The sequence below is a fragment of the Cynocephalus volans genome, chromosome 1, assembly GCF_027409185.1.
Source record: "Cynocephalus volans isolate mCynVol1 chromosome 1, mCynVol1.pri, whole genome shotgun sequence".
Taxonomy (NCBI): Eukaryota; Metazoa; Chordata; class Mammalia; order Dermoptera; family Cynocephalidae; genus Cynocephalus; species Cynocephalus volans.
The window spans coordinates 292,981,821-293,002,605 of record NC_084460.1 but is presented as its reverse complement, the minus strand read 5'-3'; the positions used below and the strand labels follow the sequence as shown (position 1 = coordinate 293,002,605).

At 39.9% G+C, this 20,785-nt stretch overlaps 1 protein-coding gene and 1 pseudogene across 3 annotated transcripts in view; one reads left to right on the top strand and one right to left on the bottom strand.

The window, feature by feature from the left end:
* The window catches only part of CAB39 (calcium binding protein 39), a 94,709-nt gene extending 74,251 nt beyond the window's left edge, over positions 1 to 20,458 (bottom strand). For 2 of the 3 annotated variants that reach the window (XM_063101588.1, XM_063101591.1), the window contains exon 1: positions 20,099 to 20,458. The gene's annotated coding sequence lies outside the window, so the exon portion shown is untranslated. Of the gene's footprint in view, positions 1 to 19,316; positions 19,867 to 20,098 lie in introns of those variants that run through there. The other variant, XM_063101590.1, reaches the window with a different exon arrangement.
* Positions 5,791 to 6,609, top strand: LOC134363036 (prohibitin 1-like; annotated as a pseudogene).
* Positions 20,459 to 20,785: the final 327 nt, after the last annotated feature.

The following is a 20,785-nucleotide window of genomic DNA, read 5'->3' as shown; positions in this document are numbered from 1 at the left end:
ATCCCTACATAGGGATGGCCGGGTGGCTCACTTGGGAGAGCGTGGTGCTGACAACACCAAGGCAAGGGTTAAGATCCCCTTACTGGTCATCTTTAAAAAAAAAAAAAAAAAAAAAAGAAAGTGCTCTGTAATCTACCAAAAAACATACAAATAGAGATGATCATTCGTGTGCAAGCCTCAAAAATCTATCTTCCTGGTTTTTAACTATGTCTCCCAAATGCTGGGTTTACTATTAACCATACTGCCAACCTGTCAGAATCATAGTGGTTTGAACAGGAAGTTATGTTGATTAAAATTAGGTTTTCTAAACATGTTCTTGCGGGGAAGGGTAGAAAACAGGGTGAGCCTGTTACATAACAGTGGGAGATTGGTGATCCAGGCTTTGAAATTTTTTCTGACAAAAATGACATTAGCTATGATTCTGACTGTGGCTTTTAAGCCTTATTCTACCTAAGGTCTGTAGCAGATGAAGATCCACCTTCTCTCCAGCCTCAATATCTCACTCCTATCAGTTTTACACATTCGGCTTCTATGTCATAAATTTAACAACTGTTTTAAAACTACTATTTCATGACATAAAGCAATGTTCATTAAATATGTCCGCATGTTGGGCACAGAACTATTTTCTGAAGAAAACACTGACTGGACTCCAAGTCAATTTACATAACTACATTTGAAATGAAGTCTTGGTTAAGCTTCTCAGTTTTCCAAGGCAGATGTTAGGACTTCTCTCCAGCTCAGCCAATTGTTAAAGCCAGAGCAGTTACCAGAGCCTATATAACCTTAGACCTCTCTGGTACTCAATTTTATTTATTTACTTGCTTATTTTTTTGGCTGGCCAGTAGGGGAATCCAAATCCTTGACCTTGGTGTTACCAGCACCACGGTCTAACCAATTTGGTAGCCAATTTTAATAAAAAGTTCAGTGGAATGAATAATTGTAGACAGCTGCTTCCATAGCTCCAAAGTATCAGAAAACCAATGATTTAATTAAACTGCACTCTAGGCTAATATTATCTTATATGTCTTATCCTAGGATATCTTAAACTTGAACTCAGGTACTTCACTTTTACAGACACTGTAGAGACTTGAGAGAAGTATGCTAGGGACCCAGAGCCCACATTAGTAAAGAATTCACAGTGTTCTCAATTCTTGGAAAAAAATAATGCATCTCCTAAGAAGCTGGTTTGCTTTTAATTTCATGAACTCTTGGAAATGACCCTGTTTCCTTCTTTGTTCTAGCGACTCAGATTCAAAGCCAAGTGTGTGGGCTCCATCTACCTAGTATAAAAGACATGCATTTGTTTGTGTACTAAACCTGCCCTAGGAATCGTTTTGTCTTTCCTTATTTTTCTACTGTTCCTTATCTAATTCTTTGGGGTGGGATGGAGGATGGGACAGAAAAGGGGAAACATACCCCCAATTTTCTCCATTTCCCTAAAATGATAGGCAAGGAACATGAAAAAAATCTGATTTTAGCATGAGGGTGTAGCTTTTAACCTTACCACCATGATAAATTTGTTAAATACTGTAAAATCCAGCATGTCAATTTTCTTGCTGAGGTGGAAAGAGGTAACAATGCCAAGGGTACATCCCATTTGGGGAGAAATTACTCAATGAAGTCAGATAGGGAAAGCATATCAAGGCAATCAACATGTACGGTGTAGAGCAAAATAAGGGACTTCCATCATTTTTCTTGGGAGTCAAATAATTTCCATCTGTGAGTAACAATGGCCCAGGCCTTCTCTGTAGCCTGAGAGATGGCTGTCACAGCTCCTCCATCTCTCAAAAAGCCCGTGCTACTCCAGCATGCAATGCCTGTTTAGTTCCTGTCATTCTCCTTTCTGGTAAACAAAGATAAATAAAAATATTCCCAAGTTACTCGACATACTTTTCAACTCCCTAATATGTGTGAGGCATTATAGACACTATTTATAGAATATTTTTAAACCACGAATACAAAATATGAGAGTACTTCAAAAAGTTCACGGAAAAATGAAAAGATAACACAAATCTTTCCATGAGCTTTTTGAAGACCCCTCATATATTCAACTAGTATAAAAAAATGCCATTCAGAAACTAAAATAATGGCTGAGTTGTACTTGCAAACCACTATTCTACATTCCACTCCAATCTCTATAAGAAAATTAAGGACAGCAACAAGAATACAAGTGGGGCTGGAGGCAGTTGGGGAAGTAAAAGGTAAAGAGCACAATGTAAATGGAAAACAAGCTAAGAATGATGAGATAAACCAAAAAATGCTACCCAATCAACAAATATCGGTGGTTCAGACCAAAGGCTAATAATGCAGAACAATGTTTCGACCTGGTTAGCAAATATTTCCAGTCTCTCCTTCTGTATTTCTGGGAGGGCTGAGTGAATATAAGTATGAGTGGCTTTTTAGGCAGGGGTGGAGTGCTCTTGGGATCCTGTGGTCCAGTCCTTTACAGACAGCCCCAGGCCCTGAGAACATTTGTGGCCAGAGGTGCTAAAAGAGTGCCTGTTTTTAAGGCTAAAATGAGACATAAATGACAAAATAAATATAGGTAGGAATGAATATGTGGCCTAGGGCCAACAAATAACCAAGAAGTTGTTTAGCTTTTATCTTGGACACCTAAACAAATCGGATGGGAAGATGAGAGAACCCCAACAATCCTCAGAAAGGTCGTAGGGTCACTGTATAAAACATCCCCAGCATCATTTCCTTCTGGCAACTTCTCCCCATCCCCACATGCACTGTTCACATAGTTCCAATGGGAGGTGCTGTAGTCCTATACAAACCATACCCCTGCTGGCCCCAGCAAAGTAACCGAGAGAGACAGGCAAGCTTGATGCTGAATGGGAGGTGAGTTTCTATCCAGGGACTGAAGTGCCATGATAGAACTCATGAAACGCAGGTAACCAGATTTTCTGTCAGGTGGACACAGCTGGTCTGCACAGAGAAGACAGGGTGAGCAAGAAGAGAAAGGGGGTAGGAAATAGACAATCTTAATGGTGTTCGTGTTTCTGGTTCCAACTGTTTTTGAGACCCCGGGGCATCTCTGACTCTTCGCTGAGACAGAATTCTTCTAAATCCCTGCTTTGTTGGAAGAAAGAGTTCCAATTAGTACAGGGGCTACCTCTTCAGCTTCACTGCTCCAGTCCTCTGCCCCAAGAAGAACAGCTTGAAGGGCAGGGCTCAGACATTTCTCCTCTTAACCTTCTAGAGGGTCAAACTGGTCTAGTAAAGACTGAGTGGTGCTGTCTTTTATTCTTACATATACTCTGCATACCTACTTTTGCGGTTGGAGATCTGAAATGTCTTGTTAAGCAGAGGAAAAAACATGAGAAAAAAAAAGTGTGAAAACATATGTCTGTTTATTCTTACAAATTGAGAATAAAGTTCAAGATTATATAAGCAAGTGCTAATTAAATGCAATTTTTTTCCCCTGGCTATCCTAAACTGAACTCCCGAAATGATTTTGTAAAACTCCTGATCCCTTGGATAAATATGCTCTGAAACTTGAAAGGGACATGGAAAATCAAAAATTAAAAATTACATAAATATATAAGAATACTGGTACTTATTTCCTTAAATAGTCCTTTCTAACAGTTATAAGACATCCAACAATCACCATTTAAAAACTGGAGCTCCCAAACTTCTTTTTCAACAGTTCCTGAGAAGCGACGTACATGAGAGTGGAAGAAGAGAGAATTTGGGCAAAAACAAAGTTTTTACACTTAGAATCTCTCCTTTCAAGTTTCTAACTTGAGGCAAAGTAGAACATTTTAGAGTTAGAAGTGGTAGCTTCATTCAGAAGGGAAAAAAAGTCAAGGCAATCTACTGAAAACCTTTTAGTTCCAAGGAAGGACCAGCAAGCTGCTATGGCCTCAGAATTACCACTTCAGAATCAAACTACCTTAGGCGAAGACACCTGAAGAACTGATGCACAGCCTTGGCAGCAGGAAAAAAAAAAAAAAAAAAAAAAAAGAGCATGTGAGAAAGGGGAGGGTAAGGGAGGGGGTCAGAAAACAGCTAGTTTTGCAATTGCAAAATGGTAAAATGACAATTTATCATCCAAACCAGGGCAATTTGGAGAATAAAGGGGGGTACAATTAATACTTATGTGAGGACAATAGGCATAAACATGTACTTTCCCTGGCAAATCAAGACTTTCGGTCACCCCTACGAAACCGTGACTATCTTGATTCCCCTATGACTAGCCAACTTTTCTGTTCTTGCTTATTCCCCCATCTATCAAGGGCAAAGCACCCTCCACTTAGAGCATCATCTGCACATATTTGTTAGTGATTGTATTGCTAAGTGATGACACTAATTGTGTGGCTAGGGCAACTGTGGGCATCTTGCTGTCGTAGCCAATTGTAAGGCTAAGGGTTAAGGCAATTCATAACTAAAGCCAAAATGTTTCATTGTTTTAGTTATACTAAGTTTTCCAATTGTACTGCTATGGCTAGGGCTCACAGACCCTTCAAACCCGTTGTACAGACTGGGTCACCAGACCCCTCACACACGGATCCATGCTAGGTAATTGGGAAAGATCCTGGGAGCCATTGGCAGATGACACGAGCTCAGTCCTCAGTGGCGGTGGCCTGCCCGTTGCCCCCCACTCCCCAGGAGCATCCTGCGGGCAGGGGGCACTGTGGATCAGAGCCATTCGTCCTTTATACTTAAATCCGATAACCCAGGACACCTGGGCGCACATGTGCAATTACATTTGACAATAACCAAGGAACACCTAGGCGCTCACGCATATTTATATTAAATGCTCAGCAAGATTCTGAACATCTGAGGGGCCCTGACCACTTTCCTATATTTTCCCTACAGTGATGATCAAAAGAAGTCTTTCTTGGCAATATTCAATATTTCAAATGAGTAAACATCCGTAATTCACTAGGTTTATGGAGGAATACGCCCATGTCATGGAATAACTAACTTTTCAATCTCCTACTAACAACACTGATGCAGGCCAGGTGCTCAACTAGTTGCCATTTACCCTATGGGCACGCACTTCATTATCATCATGATTCATCCCATCCTGCTTCCATTGCCAAGGATCAGAACAGGCTGATCTAATTGATCTAATTTCCCCAACAGCCCAGTATCTCAACATGAGCTTTTCTCCCCACTGAATCTTTGAGCTTTTTTACCCTGGCTTATGCATCTTTATACTTGAAAATTATTTTTTAAAAACATTTTAATGCATACCCCTAGCGAGCAAGGGCCATATCTTCATGTTCTCTTCCCAGGTAAAGATACTAAATGAAAATCAACAAGGAGAGACTGTGCTTGTGTGTACATGAGTTTTAAATAAAGACGGAAAGTATCTCTGAAAGCCCAAGCATGTGGTTCTCAAGACTGAATTTGATAAACCCGAAACTTGTAAAACTTCTGAGTTCTTCTGTTGAGAGATGACTTCACTGGACTATCAATCAGCTCTCTCTCCTATGACCACTAAGATATTCTCAGTACTAACTCTACTTTCTATAGGCTTATGATACTGCATCAAATGAGATGTACCAATAAAATCAATGCAGCATAAATTGGAAGACTCTAACTTGTTCAAATATCTTTAACAATCCAAAGATTTAAAGAAACAAACTATTTTCTTCTTTCACCCAATAGCTAAAATAGCTAGATCTTTTAAAATAATAGTTTGAGATATAATTCATATTCCACACAATTTACCTATTTAAAGCATATAATTCAATAGTTCGAATATTCAAAGTTGAGTGGGAATTCATGTGCAGGTCAGAATGGAAGCAGGTGTGAATAGGTCCAGCAGAAGGAAACATGGCTGCCAAAGGGTTTGAGTCCATCGGCAAGTTCGGCCTGGCCTTACCTGCTGCAGGAGTCGTGGTGAACTATGTCTTATAAAATGTGGACGCTGGGCACAGAGCTGTCATCTTTGACCAATTCCACGGAGTGCAGGACACTGTGGTAGGGGAAGGGACTCACTTTCTCATCCCTTGGGTACAGAAACCAATTATCTTTGACTGCTGCTCTAGACCACGTAATGTTCCAGTCATCACTGGTAGCAAAGATTAACAGAATGTCAACATCACATCGTGCATCCTTTTCTGGCCTGTTGCTAGCCAGCTTCCTCACATCTTCACCAGCATCAGTGAGGACTACGATGAGCATGTGCTGCCTTCCATCACTACAGACATCCTCAAGTCAGTGCTGGCTTGCTTTGATGCTGGAGAACTAATCACCCAGAGGGAACTGGTCTCCACACACGTGAGCAATGACCTGATGGAGCAAGCAGTAACCTTTGGGCTCATCCTGGATGACGTGTCCTTGACACATCTGACCTTTGGGAAACAGTTCACAGAAGCATTGGAGGCCAAACAAGAGGCTCAGCAGGAAGCAGAGAGGACAAGATTTGTTGGTGGAAAAGGCTGAGCAGCAGCGAAGGCAGCCATCATCTCTGCCAAGGGCAACTCCAAGGCAGCTGAGCTGATCACCAACTCCCCGGCCACTGCAGGTGGCAGCCCGACTGAGCTGTGGAAACTGGAAGCTGCATAGGACATCACGCACCAGCTTCGATGCTCTCAGAACACCACCTACCTACCAGCAGGGCAATCTGTGCTCCTCCGGCTGCCCCAGTGAAGGCCCACCCTCCCGGGACCTCCTCAGGCCAACTGGGCCACAGCCCCAACGACTCCTCACACCACCTTCCTTCTGTCCCCACCCCAGAAATCACTGTGAAATTTCATGATCAGCTTAAAGTGAAGGAAATAAAAGTATAATCACTTCAGATCTCTAAAAAAAAAAAAAAAAAAAGTGAGCAACCATACCACTATAACTAGTAAAATAGCTAGATTTTTTAAGACACTGGAGATCACATTTACAGAAAGGACAAAAAATAAATTTTATTTTTCTCTAGCTTACATAATAAAATGATCATTTTAACAATCTGGATATATATTGGACCAAACTATTTCCCAGAAAGGCCCTACCGGCAGTATACAAAACTGTCTTGTCTTGTGTCTCTAATGCATCTCTACTAGCATTATGCATTACCACTTTCAAAATCTCTAACAGTCCCCTCCCGTTGTTGATTTGCATTTATTTTCTTTAGCCACTATCTGAATTGACTGTTCATTTATCCAATGTTTTAGTCTTTAACTTGTTTGAAAGGCAGCATGCTTTAAGGGTTAAGAGCAAAAGCTTTTATCATACTTAAGTCTGAATCCCAGCTCTGCTCTATAGTAAAACTATGCACCAAAACCACTGGGGCAAAACATTCACTTTCTGAGTCTCAATTATTCATAAAATGATAAGATGACTTAAAATTTTAACATGAATAAAGTGTCCCAGGCAGCATTTAAAACACAGAGGAAAGGCCAGCCTGTGGCTCACTTGGGAGGGCATGGTGCTGACAACACCAAGTCAAGGGTTAAGATCCCCTTACCAGTCATCTTTTAAAAAATTAAAAATTAAAAAAAAAAAAAACACAAGAGGCGTTTACTAGTAAATGGCAGTTATCAGTTTGTGCGTGCTTCTACTGAATATCAACTCTCTGTCCATCTTCACGCAAAATTTTTTCACAAGCTTTTTTTTTTCCTTTCAATGATTACTTGATAGCAATGGAAATAAGGCTGCTTCCTCACCCAAAGTTCTCATAAAAATTCATATAAATTTTCTAATTTATGTTTTTTATTCACTGTTCCATCAGATGTACAAGGGGTCTTCAAAAAGTTTATAGAAAGATCCATATTATTTTTTCATTCTATTTTCCTCCTATTTTCTCATAAAGGATAGCTTATCAAAACTGTTTTTACCAAACGATAACAAATTATCCAAAAATCTTTTGCTAAATAATTCTTTTTCTTTTCCTATTAATGTGTGATCTCGTTCACGTAGTAGGTTAATAAATATACTGAGTTCCACAGGTTGACTTTTTAAAAATTTGACAGTACTCTCTGGCCAATACTACAGTAATTTAACTTGGAAAAATTTTCTCCCTTCATAACACTCAATTTTCCCATTTAAGAATATGGTAACTCTTCATCATAATTTAAGTCTTTTATCACTCAATCAGATTTATAGTTTTCTTTATAGAGATCCCAAACATTGCACATAGATCCTCCCATTTTAAGCATTCCATTTTTTTATTGCAATAACGAATGAAATTTTTCTTCTGATATTTTTTATTGCTAGCAAGAAAAATGCTACCAATTATTAAATATCTTTACATGGTACACAGCCATCTTACTTAACTCTTATTTTTAGCTCTTCAATTAATTCTCTTGGTTATCCTAGGTTTAAGATTGCGACCATCTGCAAATATTGCTATTTTCTACCCGTTTCTTCCAGCATTTATATCTTTTATCTAAAGTATTCTTGCATTGGCCAGGATAATATCAAACATCAGCAGTGTTATTGGGCATCCTTGTTTTGTTGTCTGATTTCAAGAGCTCATAACTCAGGAAGAACTATTTAATTAACATTGTTATCTTGGCACAACATTGGGATGATACAACCTGAGGGTTAAACATATGCTTGTTCCAGTCCCCCAAGGGTCCCAAACCAAGCTCTGTGGCTTACTTGCAATTATTCTTTCAGTAGACTATTTAACCTCTTGGCCTAAATTTCTTAATTTGTAAAGTGAGGGTAATAATAATAACCCTTTTCTTAGGGTTGTAAGGATTAACTGGTATAATACAGGTAAAGTACTTAGAATAGGATCTGGCACATAGTAAATACCAAGTGTTGCATTCTTTGACCATTTCTTATTTAAATAAATTTGCCAGTGTTTTACTTAGGACTTTCATGGCTACTTCCATAAGTGAACTGGAATATAGTTTTCTTCCTTTGTAATGTCTTATCAGGTTGCTGTTTTTATATTTTATTAGGTTTCTAGGAGTTTATGCTAGTTTTGTAACATGAATTTGATATCTTCTGGTATTTTTTCTAGGATCTAGAATAAATGAGATAGTTTTTTCAAATTTTTAAAAAGAACTTATAATTTCTACACTATCTGGGTCTGGAGCTCCCCCTCACCTCTATGGTTGGGAGGCCACTGCCTTTAACATATACTTAATACAGTCCATGACCAACAATCTATTCAAGTGCTCTATTTCTTTAGACAATTCTGAAAAACAACCAGTTCCACTTTCACGATTAGATCTTTCAAAGCTGTATGAAGTACAAATTTAGACACAGTGTCTGTCTGGTCACTTTCTTCTGGATATACGCCTATGTCTTGTTCCTACTCCCTATTTCTTATTCCTTCCTCTTCTCAAGAATAACAACAAAAAGTCTCTGTAAAGGACAATACTGACTTTTACAAACACTTATGGGGTGTCGATACAATATCTTATGCTAAACACACTGATCCCTTCTGTCTTCATTACATTTAATTTAAAAACTGGTGGTGCTTCTATAGGATAAAAAAGGAAAAGGTAATATTCCCCACCCCTTTTTAGCTTCTGTGAGGAAGGGGTGCCCTCTTCTCATCAACTCATCTTTCAGTCACTCTGTGAACAAGACCAAGATTAGCTCTTAAGTAAATAAATGGGTTATAGACAATCTTAAAGAACAAGAATGAATGATTTTAACTATATATAACTAGTAAGTATTTACTCTGCTGTGTGCACAAACAGGGAGATGTTACCATTCTTAGTTCCTTCTTGCCTTCTTGAGAAGGTGAGGCACAGGGATGCAGCCCATCCTATCTGTGACTAATTTGCCACACACATTTGAGAAAAGCCTATTCATCAGATAGCTATATTCTAATAAATGAGTATAAGTAAAATGACTTGTAAAAACATTAAGATGAATCTCAAGTCCTAGAACATAGGCCAACTTAAACTGTGTAATTTAACATTTTTCAGATAATAACAAATACGGACAAAACTGTGAATTCTGTTAGATATCCATATCTTGCCTACATCCCTGTCCAAGACACTTAATAAAATCCTATTAGGAAAGGAAATAGTTAATAAATGGATGGTAGCTTCTAGAAATCAATACTGAGCTAAGGACTCTGTCCAGCAAACAACATCAAGTTCAGCCTCTATGATTTATGGATTCCACCTTTTCCTTTTTTTGAAAAACAGTTCTTTAACTTCTCTTATCTCCCTGCATGGTTCCATTTTTTCAGGGCTCGAAAAGATCACTGACAGCAACTCAGTAATGTGAAAGTTCTCTCAGTGTCATGGGATATCACACATGCTGACCAGGAGGCTTGACCTCAACTGTTTCTATGTCAGAAACTTCTTATGTTCCAGATGATTCTACACTTCAGTATCTTGTGGTAGAGACAGCAGAGTATGACAAGTTACAAGTTCAGGGGGCTGGCTGGTTAGATCAGTTGTTTAGAGTGTGGTGTCGATAGCACCAAGGTCCAGGGTTTGTTTCCTGTTACTGGCCAGCTGCCCTCCCCCCCCCCCTGCACACCCGCCAAAATAGTTCAAACTTTGCAACCAGGGTTTCAAATCTAGGCCCTTTTCTAGGTGTATAACCTCAGACCAATTATTTATTTTTCTCAAATAGGGTTGTTATAGAATTAAATGAGGTAAATATTTACAGAGGTCTTAAACAACGTATCAGCAGCTGACATATATGTGCTGTGTTGGCAATTATTTGTTCTTTTTACCTCATTCCTCCTGCTGACATAAGTAGAGAATCTTTATGCTATTTTCATATTGAATTAGTATGTGTCAGTGATTCTAATTGGAACCTCTTATTTCAGCAACTTCAGGCCATACTGAAGACAAATGGGCGATAAAAGAAACAAACTGAGAAACATTTAATCCAGGGCTATAAAACACAAATGCCTCAGTAGGTGACATAAATACTATATGAAGTAGCCAGCTATGTTTAAGACAGTAGGGAATTTGCCCTCGTCACTGTTAATCACCTTTAAATGTCCCTTTTCTTAGGTCAGGACACAAAATTAACCCCCCAAAGCATTATAAAATTTCGAGGATGGAAGAACTTAAAAACCTGCAGAAATGGGGTAAGACTGGAGATAGCAACTTTTGTTCTTACAGTGCATTAAACTAAAAGAATTCTAATCACTGATATAGGTATCTTCTGCACATCTGTATTTAATTACATGCTTATAATGATTACTCCAAATTTAAGATACTGTTTAAAAAGAATGATTTTAGAACTATACAAAAATTCAGCATAAAGTTTGGCAACTATGAGTCCATTTGCGACTATAAGGCAAAACAACTTTAAGTGGGTCCTTTTGGCTATTTTGAAACTTACTATTTCAGAGGACTGATATCACAACAAATGATACATTCAACCATAGATCAAAAGAGTCCATGGGCCGAGCCCGTGGCGCACTCGGTAGAGTGCTGCGCTGGGAGCGCAGCGATGCTCCCGCCGCGGGTTCGGATCCTATATAGGAATGACCAGTGCACTCACTGGCTGAGTGCCGGTCACGAAAAAACGACAAAAAAAAAAAAAAAAAAGTCCAGGTTCACTTACAGGCTGCTTAAACATTTTCAAAGTCTTGAAATATTTTTGAAAGTACATATGATACAGCAGAAAGAATTTGAGATCTTCAGTCATCATAAAAGCTAAAATATACCGGGCACTTAGGACATATCAGACACTGCACAGCATTTCTTACTGACTTCTCACAATTACTTTATGCATCAGGTCTACTACTGCTATTTTACAGATGAGAAAGCTGCAGAAGAAAGGGTATATAAAACGCTCTGCCCAACAACACACAACCAGGATTTAAATCCAGAATTCTAAGTCTAGAGTTCCTCCTCTTATCTCTGCACTGAGCTTTAGTTTTCTCACTTATAAAACAGTCTCTATGGTATAGTCTCACTCTAACATCTTATGATTCTATAAAATCATATCATCTTGCACTGTTTCTCAAATTGCATGGTAAATTACTTTAATAGCTCATACAAGTGTTAAAAATAGAATAGGAAGTATTAAAATGCATCATATATACTAAGGCCTAAGTATTGTCTCATAAAATTTCTTTTTCAGTTTTGAGAATGTGTGTGTGTTGGGTCACTGATCAAAAAATGTAATATCTTACTGTGGGTTGAAGTTAAAAAAAAAAAAGGCTTGAAAAACTACTGATCTAAACTGTTCATTCTTCCTTAAAAGAAATGAAAATAAATTATTCCAACCTTAACTGAATTCCAATCGTGATAAAAGTTATCATCTCAATCAGAAAGTAAATGCTTTGAATGCCACACTAACAAGCATGAAAATAAGAGGGTTTTTCAAATTGTTTTCAAGTGGAACCCTCCTTCAAAATGTTTACGAGTATTTCCTGGATTGAGGGGGAGAGGGAAAGGGTGTTCTTGTGACCAAATAAACTTGGCAAATTGGGAAATACTGCACATTATATTTCCTTCCTGGACAGTCACAATGAACATTATTAAAAACCCTGACAAGCTCTGCAGAAAAACAGTAACACAATCACCATCAAAAATAAAAATCTGATTAACTATGTTTAACCCAGTGTTTTTCCAAGCTAAAATTTCATTCTGGAACCTCTCCTACCAACAATTACTAATCTCTCATAAGACTAGTATTCTGCAAAACACAATTTGGGAAACACTGCTTTATGTAAAACTTATCTGGGAAAGGGGGATCCTCATAAGCTTCAGCTATTATTGTATATAAATCGCTTTCAAATAAGCACAAATATAGTAAAGATAAACAGAAAATTGTATTTTGGTTAAGAATTTCATCCCTGCTGAACAGAAGTTTTATGGTACTATTATGCGGCTGTATCATTTAAATTTATAGAAACAATGTATTATATGCTAAAAACACAAGGTGGGGGAAGGGGAGAGAAGACAGATTTTAAAAAGTTAAAAAAATATTCAATTCAAATAAATTTCAATCTAGAGGGACACAACTTACATGCATAGGAAAAATTTACAAGTCACACAAAGGCTGAACAGAGGATAAAAAACTATACTGTAAATAGAGAGATGGGAGCCAAAACATCTGAGTGGGACCATGTTAGTGACCTGAGTTTCTGTCTCCCTGCTGGAAAATCCAGGAGTAAATAAGCTGGCTGATAATATGCCATCAAAGCAGGAAAGAGGCATTTAAGAACTCCTTGAGACCCAGCATTTAGAAAAGTATTCAGCAAAATAAGCAATAACAACTGTGGACCAAATTAACCAATCATAGACATTTGAGGAGTTATAAATACTCATGGGTGGTGAAAGCATCCTCATTACTTATCAGTGATAGAACTCTGGGCTAACAAGGACCCTAAGATCTAAGCCAGCATACCACCCTTATGTAGGTAGACGATTAATACCAATTACAGCCAAAGAAAACTACCTTAGTGTTTTCTTGACATCCCCAAATTTTATTCTACATTTTTGGTCCTTTCTTTTCCACCCACTGCCTTTGGTTTATTAATGTTCTTCCTTTCCCCCAAAACCAAATAGCTCATAGAACTTCACAATACAACTGTGACAGTGAAACTGGTATAAGGCTTGAGGATTTGTTAATTATTAACCTAATTTAATAAGCCTGTACTTTATAACCATATAACATTTAGTTCTTAACTATTTATTTATAAGCACAAAGTAGCAAATATGAAAATACATATTTTGATGTTATTTACATCACCCTAAGCAGAGAACTGTGAAATAACACCAGGCATCTGACCAACTGGGAGAAAAAAATGTTAAAGCACAGAAACATGCTATGAAGTTCTCATAAAGAAACTGACTTCAAGACCGCAAGCAATAACCAATAAAAATAAATAAATAAAATAAAATGGAATGGCCAGGGGAAAAAAGTTTCTCTGTCCTAAGAAAATATTCTCTTTTTTCTTTTCTTTTCTTTTTTTTTTTTGATAATGTAGCTTGTGTTTCACCTCTTGTTTCAGATATTAGAAGGCCTACCATTATTTGTTGCCCTGTCTTCATTTGCTTAAACTTGATTTTCCTAATACCTTATTTTTATGCCCTTTTTTGGTAGCAGGTCTCAAATTATTTTTTGAAAGAGCTAGGGTAAAAATAAATTCACTAAATGAATACCAATTTTGAAAATTTATGCTAATAAATATCAATATTTTCTATTAAAAAAAAAGGCCACAAGCAAAATGAGGTACCTAGTATAGGAGAAAAAGGCAAGTCAGAAGCCTACACACATAGGATCATTGAAAATAAGAGCAAAAGAGATTTGAGGGGTTTTCAATCTGGGCACCTTGGTATAATAATGGGATGACTGAAGCCCAGTGAGGTGGAGTTACTTGTCCAGAGTGACAACATGTTTAGTCATCGAGTCAGGACCCAGCCCAGATCTTCCGATTCCCAGGCTTCTGCATTTCCCACTGTTGTAACACATGCCTCCCAATCTTCTCTACAAGACTAACATGAAAAATAAATACTACCTACTGGCGTAACAAAACTATAAACCACTATCAAATTATGACTCTATACAACTAAAGCATTAAGAATAAACCATCTCATTTTGGATCATAACATGTGGTTACTATTTGGAAACCTATTAAATCCTCATTAGGCTCTATTTATAAACCTTCATTCTAAAATACTAAACTAAAAATATTCAGCAAAGCCCGTACCGGCCAGCCGCCAAAACAGAAAAAAAAAAAAAAAAAAAAAATCAACAAGAAACCAAGACCCTAAGGAGGAAAATAAAATTATTTCATGTAAGGAAAGCAAGTCATACCGTATTGCAGGGAGCACACACATTGAAGTGAGGGAGATCTAGGTTCAAATCCTAGTTCAACTGTGCAATGTCTGTGTGACCCTAAACAAGCCCCTCACTTTGGTTTCCCATCTGTAATGATGCCAGGGACAATACTATCTACTTCAGGGGTTGGCCCAACAGTTAATGGCACTCAAGTGGTAATTTGCTCCCCACAAGCTATGTGGTAATTTTTTGTTCACCTGCCTTGATTCTTTGTCTACTTCAACTTTTAACTTCATACAACTCCTCCCCCCAGCCCCGTACATAAAAAACTTGCCAGCTACATCATGAATATTATGGACATTAGCATATTAAACCTTTTTTAAAAATTATGTGCCGAAGAGTATTTAATATATTGTAAATACAATCTTTATAAACGTTATTCAAAGAAGACATTATTGCATAAAGTATAAAACTTAATTTCATTCAAGCACCCTGTATAAAGAATGAACAGAAACAGGCTCTAGATTCAGTCCTGTGGTTAATAAGCCCTATAACCCTAGGCAAGTAACCTCATCTCACTGAAAGCTCCATCTGTTACAGCTCAAAGTTAACCAGACACTGCTCTAGTTAGTGGGCCCCAGTGTTCCCACCTGCTGAAAGAACCATTCTGCCTAGATTATTTCTGAAGTTCTAAAGATTTCTTTCACCTGGAACAGTCCAGCATCAGCATCACAAAACTTATTACGTCTGGGCATTTGATATGTGCCAGACCCTGTTCTAAGTACGTTAGATGTAATAACTCACTTAATCCTCCTACAACCCTCTCAGATATAGTCTATTATTATTCCCATTCAAGGATCTAAGCTAGATAAAAGATTAAAAAAATTGCCTAAGGTTATAGAGCCCATAGAAGGAGGGGTAAGAGTTCATATCCTGGTGGTCTGGCTGTACCTGTGCTTTCAAGCACTCACTAAGACTGCCTCTCCAAATTCTGTAAATCCAAGAGTAGGCCTTAACTATATACATGTAAACAGAAACCTGTTCACGCTATTTCTTTCTTGTGCCCAAATACAGCTGATATATATAATCTATTGTGAAGGGAGACAACAGTGACTAACATGATAACAGTACTCTGTAAAAGAGCAAGCTACAGTTCATTAGACAAGGTTATAAAGCAGCAACTTAATTAAGATCAAGCTACAAAATGTATGTTTTGTTTCCCAGACAAACATTCTATCAAAATAATCAAAGTGTTGTGATATTTTAACATTATCACACTTTCTTGGTCTGCAACAATTTATCTGCAGTATAATGCTCCAAAGGAATAATTACCATATAAAACCAGACTGCCACTAAATATTGGTTAATTAGATTTTCTCAGTCTTGGTAACACATATAAAAACGCATACACACATATAAACAAACACAAACTTATAACTTAAAACACTATATTCTGAATCTGAGTACCAAAATCTCAGGTTAGACACAATCTATTAAGAATTATACATATAAGTATGTACTGGACATGGCTAACATAAATGGGCCAGGGCAGGCTACCTTCCTCCTCTGGGGCCACTTCACACCTGACTGACCTTTTGCAATTCTCTGCATGCCATTCTCCTTTCCCCTGCCTGCTTAACATCACAGCTGCTATAAACCACAATTCTGCCGTCCGCTCACCCCTACCATTTCAGGAGAAAAGTTAAAAGCACAGTGGAACTAGAAAGCTCAGTGATGTAGAAATGGCACAACTGAGGACTACACACACTCAAAATGCTGATGGCAATAAGCTGTTGTTAACTTTATTTCATCACCAGTCTATGATCTGCCACCCAATCCCCCCAAAATTCTTTTTGTAATCCTTGGAGGGCCTGAGAAACAGAAGCAGAACATTTCTCATTTTATTCCCAGACTGATCTACTCCACAAATGGTGGTGGTGGAAATATTTGCCTCACTTTGCTCTGCCCCCATATTCTGGACTGATAAAAACAGTGGTTATGGTTCAACTGAATAGTCGTTAAGTGCACACAAAGAACTTGCATGCAGCTCAATTCCTTAACTACAGAAAGCTCAATACCAGTCTTCTCTCCAATGAAGCCAAAAAATAGACTGATGACTAAATCATTGTGCAATTTTTAGGCTACTTGGCTTGGTCTGCATTCATACAAACACAAGGTCTTTTACACCTCGAAAATTAAATAACAAAATAAGTCACAAGTAATCTAACCCAGAGATTCCCAGATTTGATCTTCTTTCCCACAATTTTATCACACAACCGTTTCATTTGTTCGTAAAAACCAAAGTTTTACCAACCAAAGTTGTGCCACTATCCATACTAATCCACCTACTACATTCCTATTTCTCTACTACCTGAGGATATCCATAAAATCAAACCCCTAATTAAAAGAAGCCATGGAAAAGAGGAAAATGAATATTTTAAATAGAGGTGGAACAGAAAGACACTACCTGAAAAATAACCAAATGACGCTACTTGAAATGGAATTCTGTCCTACTACTGGGCTTTATTTTTTCACAAGGGGTGGGGTGGGGGGGTAGTTTGGATTTGTGTCTGTATTTTTATGGAAGATGGCAAAACTGAATGATTGGCAATCTCCCAGGGAAAGAAAAAGGCTCTCAGGTAAAAAGTATGGCAGTAGCTACAAAAATCTATAATCCCACAAAAGTTGATCAAAAGAAAGACCTCTAGTAAACATTCGAAAGTAATAAAGATGCTGTGTGGTGTATACATTTGCAGTATGCACATAAAGATTCAAATAAAACCAAATTATAAAACCAAACCCCATACTCGAACTGGACTTTCCTAGCTATTCTTTTATATTAGCTTTATGAAAACTTATAGTCTAACTCAGCATTAACCTAATATGCCATCAGAAACAGAAACAGAGACCTTATTAATACTCGTACATTTTAGAATGTAAAGCACAAGGGAAAAAACAGATTTAATACAAGAACCTGCAGTCTAAAATGCTAATGATGAACTAAAATGAGCTGCCTTGAAAACTGAATGACAAAAGCTCCCTTTGTTATAGCAGCAAATCATTTCATGACAAATTCTAAATTTTACTAAAGAAATGCCAAAAGAAAAACTAAATACATCCAGCCTGAACTTTTGTGATGTCACGATCAAAAAGTAGTTAACCTATATGAATGGCCCTAGTATAGATGGTTTTTTAGGAATGGAGTGGGGGATGGGAAGGAGCGCTATATCAGTGCATGGGAGATGGTATACAAGCCGTAGAAGTAATCTTTTCATAGTGCCCTTTTAAAAGTACTTCCACTCATACAGCAGAGATCTGTGTGTTCTCTTCCACACTTTATGACAACATGCACCCTGCCAAATAGTAAAAATTTTATTCAATAAGCACTAGGATCCAATCTTATAAAGAAATTAATAATACACTTCAAACAAGAAGCCTTTAGAAAAAGTTCTGTCCACAGTAGCAGATATTAAGCATGACTACTGTATTTCATCTGAAAGAAATAATACATTTAAGGAAACTTTTCTTGCTTGGGTAAAAACTTTTATATGAAGATATTTAATGACAAAAGCTTAATAAAAGAAATATATATATGTATATAATATGCACCCAGTATATTTCATTATGTAAAGAAAATATATATAGAAAAAGACTGGAAAGGAAATATGCAAAAAACGTTAACTGTAACCAAATCTAAGTGGTAAGATTACAGAAGATAATTTAAAAATTTTTTCTCAAGTACTTCCTGCATTTTACAAAAATCATGTATTACTTTGATAAGCGAAAAATTTTAAAACTGACAAAAGTTGGCACACTTGTCATATACACAAACAACAAATAAGTGCTTACAAAGCCAATATAGGTTCTAAACTGCTTTCACAGATCATATACTCTGGACTTCAAATACAGCTAAGTATTAGCTAGTAATTTGAAAAAAACTACAAGCTAAAACTTTCACTTCTGGCTCTCCTATAAAGATTTTCTAACTAAAAAGTTTGACCTTTCTATAAAAAGGTCTACGTCCAACTTTCTATCCCTGAATATTAGTAACAATTTGACTGTTTAAAGTCATCCATTTAGACTATTTTACACAAATGCCATGTCAAATAAGTTAATTTAGGTTTAGTTCAGTACTCCCAAAGTGCAGACACCAAATATATGGTGCAAGAAGTTCTGAATGCATTTTAGCGAATGCACCAATGGAAATGCCTTATGCATATAAGTAAGCTTATTTTATATACATGTTTCCATTACCTCTTAAGAGGCTGACATCTAATGAAGCTTTTTTGCAAAAGATACTTTGCTTAGCCTGAACATGGATTGACTTGAATATCCGGGAAGCTGTCAAAATCGATCTCAAACTGCATTATATTCAAGGCACAGAATGTCAGCTCCTGACTGGGCCTCCTCCTCTCTTTTCGTTCACAAGAGCGCCTTTAATATCTCCTAGCCTATATTTCCGGGCTCATGAGTCACTGAGAAATGAGCTCTAAGTTTCCTTTCGAGTGCCGCTCAAACAGCTCCTCTACAGCATTCACGGGTTTGGCCCCCAAAATACCTCTTTAGCCGCTCCCACCCCCACCCCAACGCACACACCACGGCCCTCAGCAAACTGAACAGTCCACGATTTCTAGACCATGCCTTTTTCCCTCTGTCCTCTAGTTGCTGCGCCCCCTCCACACCCCTCACCCCCATACCGAGTCTTCTGCAACCCTCGTCTATCAGCCAGGCCTTCAAGACCCTGCTCAGCACCGCCTCGCCCGGGAAGTCTTCCAGGTTTCTGCTAGGCGCAGGCGACCGGTCGCTCTGGGTGCCTTTGTAGCACTGTGTAGATCTTTCTCCGGACTTATCACCTTCCTCCTGGTATCGCGGTTATTTGTGTACTTGTCTTATCTCCCACACCAGAGCATGAGCTCCTCGGGGGAGGAGCCCGCAGCACACGGTTCACCTTTGAATCCCCCCGGTGCTGATCGACTCCGGCGCCCGGCCGCAGTCAGCTCTCCAGCAGGTTCAAGTGAACTCGGGAACGCTCCACCGCACTATTCCTAACCAGAAATCGGTTAGGCGTTTTTCCTAACTGGTGGCCGCAGAGATGGTATCTGCCTCCCGGTAACAGGAAGTTTACCGGGGCCGGAGCCCAGGGTGCGGTGGAGTGACAGTCAGCCCGGCCTGCACTTCCCTGCCCTCCGGACGCTGGCCGGGGACGCCCCACGCCAACAGCCCCGCCAAAGAACCGCGGAGGGAGTGGGAGGGGAGGCCGGCCGCAGGCCCCGGGAAGCCCCGCGCCAGGGCAAGCAAGAGGGAAGGCTCAGTGAGGAGCCGAGCCGGGCGAGGAGGACAGGCCTGGCCGAGCCGGGCCGGAGCAGCCACCACCCGAGAAAATGGAGGCAGCCCCGGGGCCGGTGACTGGCCCGGTGAGGCAGGCGGAAGCCGGGAGGGCGTCCGCCCCGCGAGCAGGGCCGGGCCGGGGGTCACTCACGGGGCTGGGCCGGCCGGGCGGCTCCCTCTCCGCCTCCGCGTCGTCGCCGTCCCCGTCCTCGGCCGCCGCCGCCTCGGGCTGCTCGCTCGGTCCCCGCGGCGCGGCTCGGGCGCTCGGCCCCTCCGTTGTCTTCCGCCCGCTCCTGCTCCCGGCGACCGACTCCCGCGGCGGCGGCGGCTGCGCAGGCGGACAGCGGCCCAGGGGCTCCCGCGGCGACCGCCGCGCTGATGCACCCCTCGATCACTCGGGCTCCGGCTGCTGCTGCGGGGCCCGGTGCCGCCCTCGCCTTCGCCCGGCTCCGGAAAAGCTCAGCGTCTCCCCAGGCCGCACCGCTCCCCGCGCCCCGCTCCCGGCCCGAGCCCGGCTTTGACGTGCGCACTGCGCAGCCGCCGAGGGAGCGACGTCGGGCGGCGCCGCAACGCCCCCTTCGGCCTCGGGCGCCGCCAGGCGGCCGGGAGGACTCAGGGCGTCAGGAGTCCACTCCTGGCAAAAGCCGGAGGGGACGCAGAGGAAAGCAGAAGCGCGGGAGGCTTTTCCTTTCTCAGGTTCCATTGAAATGTTGGCGCTCAGCACCTTCTCGTCGGCCTCAGCACTCTTCTTGGAGGAATCTCATTCCCACGTCCGATGACCACTTCCTCAACTTTTCACAAAGCTTTATTTCTGCGAAAGCCTAGGAGCTGTCTCTGC